The sequence below is a fragment of the Crocuta crocuta genome, unplaced genomic scaffold (genome assembly GCF_008692635.1).
Source record: "Crocuta crocuta isolate KB4526 unplaced genomic scaffold, BGI_CrCroc_1.0 scaffold21, whole genome shotgun sequence".
Taxonomy (NCBI): Eukaryota; Metazoa; Chordata; class Mammalia; order Carnivora; family Hyaenidae; genus Crocuta; species Crocuta crocuta.
In genome coordinates, this window is record NW_027527938.1 from 3464120 (window position 1) to 3471209 (window position 7090).

The following is a 7090-nucleotide window of genomic DNA, read 5'->3' on the forward strand; positions in this document are numbered from 1 at the left end:
AACTTGGTGCAAGGCTAATGGGCAGAATAAGCAGGGAAAAAATAAGCAAAAGAAGTGCAGAAGTAGGAGAGATGAATCCTCTGGTGCAATACTTTGAAAGCCAAGGTAGGAAAAAAGACCACATGTGTCTAAGGGACAAAAACTAGGGGTCTTCAGATGATGAAAACTGAATGAAGTCCCTGGATGCTGACCGCTGAAGACACTGTGGGGAGGCCATGTACTGGGCTGTGGAGGAAATTCCCGGTTACAAATTGATTTGCCCCATAAAGTACTATAATTAACATTAAGTTGCATGGACTTGTGACTGAAACCAATGTTGATATTTGTATTTATCTGAAATCAAAATTCTTAGACTTTTACACAAATATCACCTAGGGACTTGTTAGACATGCCGATCCTTAAGATCCACCTCACAAGACTCTGATTCAGATTTTCATGAGCTTGCTCACTCAGGGTTACTCGACATGTGCTTTGAAGCCAAGCACAAGTTTGCAAATTATTTGTTACCCTCCTGGAAGAAAGAAATACTGATAATGAGAATAAAGGCCTAGAAACTTTATGAACAATCTGACATTGCTGCTACATCCAAGCCCCATAATTAGTGGACTGGCCTCATTGCACAGAGTGTAGAATAAAAATTTCAGTTCTCTACAGATTAGGAAAAATAAAAAATATAAAAAACCTTTCTCCCAAATAGTCTAAGAAGCCCTGATTTAGATAGTTCTGATGCAGATAGTCCAGAAACCAAATTTCAAAGAAATATGCTACTAAGTTCCAAGAAAATCTTAATTTGATCACATTGCAAGCATATTTTAGGTGTATAACAAAGGAATAGTATTCATATATGTTTATATATTTTTATGTTTTTAAAACTTTTAATGTTTATTTATTTTTGAGAAAGAGAGAGACAGAGTGAGCTCAAGCAGTGGAGGTGCAAACAGAAAAGAAGACAGAGAATCCTAAGCAGGCTCCAGGCTCCAAGCTGTCAGCACAGAGTCTGATGTGGGGCTCAAACCCATGAAATGTGAGATAATGACCTGAGCCAAAGTTGGACGTGTAACCGACTGAGCCACCAGAGTGTTGCCCCTATATTTATTTTTATATTAAAAAGATATCCAAATGGACTCTTATTTTTTAATGTTTATTTATTTTTGAGAGAAGAGAGACAGACTGTGAGCTGGAAAGGGGCAGAGAGAAGGAGGAGGCACAGAATCTGAAGCAGGATCCAGGCTCCAAGCTGTTAGCACAAAGCCTGAATTGGCCTCCAACTCACAGACTGCAAGGTCATGACCTGGGCCTAATTCGGATGCTTGACCGACTGAGCCACTCAGGCACCCCCAAATGGACTCTTACACAATTTCAAATAAGTGGGTAAAATTGTGGTCATGAGCTTAGAGATTTTTTTTTATTTGTTATACTCAGATTTGACTTATTATTAAGAAGTAACGGCTCATTTTGTTCTGCTTTGCTTTGTCAAAACTAGTCACGAATGCCTGGGCATGTTATAAATATTTATGATTTATGAATAAGAGTGTGCAAATGACAAAGTCCTTTCAAAATAAACATGATGGTGATACACTAAAGTCTTCAAGTTTTTGTCAATGAACATTTTAATTGGAAAAAAATTACATGAACAATTTTTCTTGCCCTTTTCTTGATAAGAACAAAGAGTGATGAAAAACATACATCACAAAATATCTTCAGGAAATTTAAACTATCATCATTTGTCTCTGCTTTTCACGAGACACAATAATGTCAGATCTGCTTGTTGTTATTGTAGGAGAAAGACCAGGGAGAAAGACACTGTCCCCCGTCTCACATGGTAAGCATAACACTGTTTACCTTTTTTTCCCTTTCCTAATCATTAAATCCTTGAGTATCTCATTTATAAACATGAAAAACTCAGCTACTTGCGTGCAGAACTGATGAGATATTAGTTAAGCACGAAGATTCTCAGTCGTAGAAATTTGGCTCCTTTCCATCACCGCCTTCTACTCCTCACTTGTGTTTTCTGGTTCCAATTCCTTTGCATTTTTCAGATTTTTTTGTTTTTCAGCTACCAACTGAATTGCTAAATTCCATTTGAATAAGGAAGAGAAGTGCTTTAGGTTTGCAAAGATACGCAAGTCACCTCATAAAAACTATACGGTGGCTCATAATGCTCTTTTATGTTTTATTTTTTATTTTAAAGAAAGAGAAAGGGCACAAGCAGGGGAAAAGGACAAGGGGGGAGACAGAGAGAGAGAGAAAGAGAGAGAGAGAGAGAGAGAGAATTCTAAGTAAGCTCCATGCTAAGAGCAGAGCCTGGCTCAGGGCTTGGTACCATGACCCTGAGATCATGACCCGAGCCACAATCGAGAGTCGGAGGCTTAACCCACTGAGCCACCCAAGTACCCCCATAATGATCTTTTAAAAATAAAGAAATTATTCCCTATCCCATTACAACATGTGTGCGTGTGCGCGCACACATACACACACACACACACATACACACACACACACACATACATTTTCCATGTCAAAAAGTTATCAATTATGTGTTACTTCCTTATTTCATCTTCCTTGAAACACCGCCTAGTCTCATATATTAATATTTCATTCCCAAATGTAACATGTCAAAGTGAAGAGTTGTGTTGACCAGCAAGAAGTCAGAAGGAAAGAAATGCCCCTGCTTCCAGGAAAACTATTGTTAGCACAGCAGCCAATAAATAAAAGGAAAAGGCAGGAGGGAGCGTTTTATGCTGAGAGAAATGCAGACGATGACAAAACTTATAATGCTAAGAAGAAACAAATCATCTTTAGGAGAACTTTCACTAGAAATGGCTTTGCCTTTCTAGGGGAAAAGTGCCCTGCTGAATCAGCAGTGTTTGGCAGTGGTGTGTGTGTTGGGAGGGGAGGGGTGTTGGATCTTACGTGGTTTTCAAAATAGCAAGCACGAATTCACTGGCAAAACAAAGAAGAAAGGTTGTGTTGCATATAGAACGAGATGGAGTTTAGGCTCAGCAAACTGCAAATTGCAGATGAAGAAAATCAAGCCCAGGGGTTGAAGAGAACAGAAACAAGGCATATTTGGGCTGGTAAGCATCCTGATGTACAGGAGAAAAAATCCATGAAGTTGGTAGTGTGCCCGTTTCATCCTGGCACTTTGTTTCATGAATGTGCTACAAGAAGTGGAAAAAACTTGAATGAGTTCTAATTCTGGTTCAGTCACAGAGTTGTTCAGTCAAGCAAGATAGCAGATAATGAATATCTACACTGAAGAATTGATTTGTGGATTCTCAGATTCTTCATTTTGTTTATGCTTCAGAAATGTACAGCTGTGTCAGGATGTTTTACTGGGTTCCCCCCCCTTTCAATATCTTATCACAGCGAGAAGTGACTTGACTATAACTGAGAAATGCAAATTAATATTATCTTGCCATGTCAAATATACTATTGTCAGTCTACAACAAACATAAAAAAATAAGATTCTCTGAAGAAGTGGATAACATAGTCAATAATATGCTTTTACTACAGGAAATAAAAAATCCCTAATCCTTCAGAAAAATATTCAGTCTGGATTTATGAACTTTGAAATTATAGGCCATAACAAGGATGCGTAGGAAGAGGAACACTCCTACACTGCTGGTGGGAATGCAAACCAGTGCATCCATTCTGGAAAACAGTATGGAGGCTCCTCAAAAAGTTTAAAATAGAATACCCTATGACCCACCAATTGCACTACTAGGTATTTACCCAAAAGATGCAAAAATACAGATTTGAAGGGGCACATGCACCCCGATGTTTGTAGCAGCACTATCAACAATAGCCAAATTGTGGAAAGAGCTCAAATGTCCATCAACTGATGAATGGATAAAGAAGGTGCGGTTTAGCTTTCCTTTTGCCCTTGTAGCTGCACCCATGAGTACGCTCAGGCTTCAGAAGAGGCTTGCCTCCAGGGTCCTCTGCTGTGGCAAAAAGAAGGACTGGCTGGACCCCAATGATCCCAGTGAAATTGCCAATGCCAACTCCCATCAGCAGATCCAGCAAGTGATCAAAGATGGGCTGATCATCCAGAAGCTTGTGACTGTCTATTCACTAGGGGAGTGCTGGAAAAACACCATGGCCTGCTGGAAGGGCAGGCATATGGGCACTGGTAAGAGAAAAGGTACTGCTAATGCTTGGATGCCTCAGAAGGTAACCTGAGTTATCTGGACCGGGTTGGATGAGGAGGATGAGAATCTGGGCCAGCTGCTCAGAAGATACCACAAAGCTAAGACTGACTGCCACATGTATCACAGCCTGTACTTGAAACTGAAGGGTAACGTGTTCAAAAACAAGCAGATTCTCATGGAACACATCCACAAGCTGAGGGCAGACAAGGCCCGCAAGAAGCTTCTGTCTGACCAGGCTGAAGCCCACAGATCTAAGACCACAGAAGCATGCAAGCACTGTGAAGAGTGGCTCCAGGCCAAGAAGGAAGAAATCATCCAAGGAGGAAGAGGAAAACATATGGGGTGGGGGAAAAAACAGAAAAGAGAGAAGCAAACCGTGAGACTCTTAACTATGAAGAACAAACTAAGAGTTAACGGAGGAAGGTTGGGGGAGATGAGCTAGATGGGTGATGGGTATTAAGGAGGGCACTTGTTGTAATGAGCCCTGGGTGTTGTTGTATGTAAGTGATGAATCACTAAATTCTACCCCTGAAACCAATATAACCTTATACGTTAATTGACCAGAATTTGAATAAAAACTGGAAAAAAAGGAGGAAAAGCAGAAAAAAAATAAAATTATACATCATAAATTGTGATATGTATGTTGTATTAGCTAGAAAATATTTTTGGGGTGTCTGGGTGGCTCAATCAGTTAAGCACCTGACTTCGACTCAGGTCATGCTCTCACAGCTCATGGGTTCAAGCCCCACGTCGGGTTCTGTGCTGACAGCTAGCTCAGAGCCTGGAGCCTGTTTTGGATTCTGTGTCTCCCTCTCTCTGGCCCTCCCCTGGTCAGGCTGTCTCTCTCTCTCTCAGAAATAAATAAAACATTAAAAAAATTTTAAAGAAAATATTTTCAACACTTAGTGAATTTATTATGAAATATGTACATATCAATTGTATAAAGATTTAATGAACATTTATTATCACAACTGGCTGGTATTTACTACGAACCCTTCTTTTTTCGTCTAAGGAATTATGACAGCACATGAAAGAAGGTTTAATTTTAGATATCTGATAACTGCAAACTTTTAGCAAAATTTGAGAATGTGAGACATCAAAAATAAATTTGTTTTAAATAGGCAGGGTATTATCACAGGCCACCTTGACTTCATTCAAAATCTATATGAAAACAGTTAATTAAGAGGCATTGCTAAACTGATGAAAATGAGAAATCTCAGATACAAGAAAGAAGTAGTTTACAGAGATAACCCAAGTAAGAGCAAAAGCTGCTGAAAGTTTAACTAAATCACTACAGCTATTGTTCACTAGGTCACTCAATAAATATTTGGTGAATACTTTGTAACGCCAAATATTTTAATACCACACAGTGATAATAACTGCCATTTATAGAGTGCCAATTATGTGTCAGGCATTGTACACAGGCAGTTTCAGAAAATTTAAGAAACTAGGTAAAGATTTCCAAACTATTAAGTACAAATCTGGTCCATTTAAACCCCAGCCCATCTGAAACCGAAGCCAATGTTCTTTCAACCACACTAAGCTACTTCCTTTTACTGTCTTCTATGGCTTGCACTCTAGGGCTGGGGATGGCAACATAATTAAAATTCCCATACAATGTGGTAAGTGCTCTTAAAGAGGCTCAGGGAAATCTGACTAAAATGAGATTGACTGAGCTGGATGTTGAAGCATAAGCTTGAGTTTCCTAGGTAAAGGAAAGGAAGAAAATTTCATATGAGGGGAATCATAACAACAACAAAACAAACAACAGCAACATGAAAACTCCAGCATATTCACGGTCAGGGAGGCTATAGAAAATATGGTATATTCAACAAACATGCATTACGTGTCTATTGTGAGGCACAATCTACACTATTTATTGGCATCAAATGTGGCCCTGGACTCAAACATTTTACTATTTTATAGAAAGATAGATCTTATAAACAACTAGGTACTCTAAAGAATCACAGCTGATATAGGATTGTATACAGGAGCCACAACAGAAGAATTAGTTTCAAAAGAGAAGTTCAGTAAATACCTCTGAGAGGTAACACTGAATAGAGTCTCAAAAAAATACTTAAAACTTCTTTAGGTACTTTCTACTTCCAAGTATGACAGAGAAAACCTTAGCTCCTGTGGAAACATAAAATCTATACATATACAGATAATTTAAAAACCATACTTATGTGGGACTATCAAAGAACAATGGACACATGGAAGTCTTGATGAACTTATTTCCAGAGAGAGGAGTCCTTCATAAGTGAATAGTGAGTCCTGGATAGTCTGGAGGCAGGGAGAGAAGAGAGCTGCTCAAGATCCAGAACTTAACTGAGTGGACACGAAGCCACCCGGGCTCCTGGCAATGGTGGAGACAGGTGGGAAGTTTGGGAGTCTGAAAAGCTATAAATACAAGAATTTGCTCAACACAGTAAATTCTCTCTCCCCCATCCCAAATTTACTGTGAAAAATGCAAGTGAAGGGAGGACCGATAAAGAGAAAGAAAACATATCATCTGTCTCATCTCCCACATTCTCCCTATGCCTGATATGGAGGAATCCAAAAGGGGCCCCACATCCAATCCTGGTAAGAACGAAGATACTAGCCCTTCTGTAGGAAACTGGATGTTGGGGCTTGAGTTGATGAGACATGAGCTGCAACTCAGTTCCAGTCAAATGAAACCTTGTTGAAATGTGAAAAATCTCCTGACTATAACTAACAGCTGAGAAAAGAAATTAAAATCTTTGGAGGAAAAACAAAAACAGTATTATTAATAAAAAAAAAACAGTATTGTTTTTCAATTCTCACTTTTCTGGTAAGTAAAGCATCAAAAGAAAAGCGAAAAAATACACCGAACAGAAGCTTTCGTTGAACTCTGAAACAATATCAAGCAGTCAACGATATGTGTAATTGGAATTCCAGAAGGATAGGAAAGAGAG

General features: G+C 39.1%; 1 pseudogene; it reads left to right on the forward strand.

Annotated features, from left to right (window-relative positions):
* Positions 1 to 3900: 3900 nt before the first annotated feature.
* On the forward strand, positions 3901 to 4568 carry LOC144221701 (large ribosomal subunit protein eL19 pseudogene; annotated as a pseudogene).
* Positions 4569 to 7090: the final 2522 nt, after the last annotated feature.